Below are 354 nucleotides of genomic sequence, written 5' to 3' on the forward strand. Positions count from 1 at the left end.
CTGGGTTCCACCATCAGGATAGTCGTGGCTTGGCGGTGAAGGGTTCAGCTCGCAAGTAATTCTTGACGGCCATAGAGTGAAGGTCCGTCGAATTCAACTAAAACTCAGGTCTTTAGAGAGTTTGGGCGTGCATCTTTTATACCGACCCAACCGAGGTAGTCCAGTTACCATGGGATAAACTTGCATCGCTGGCCCTGGCGATATACTGCTGCTTCTAAATTGCTTTCCCGTTTCGCGAAACTGTGAGCACCGCTGCACTGCCAACAGGATTGTAGTGCCTTTTATTTTAGCTGTTGCAAAAACATGGGCTAGTCTGGAAACTACGCGAGTCTCTGAAACCAAGCTGATACAATG

The sequence above is a fragment of the Eimeria mitis genome, genomic scaffold (assembly GCF_000499745.2).
Source record: "Eimeria mitis Houghton genomic scaffold, Emh_scaff1690, whole genome shotgun sequence".
NCBI classification, from domain to species: Eukaryota; Apicomplexa; class Conoidasida; order Eucoccidiorida; family Eimeriidae; genus Eimeria; species Eimeria mitis.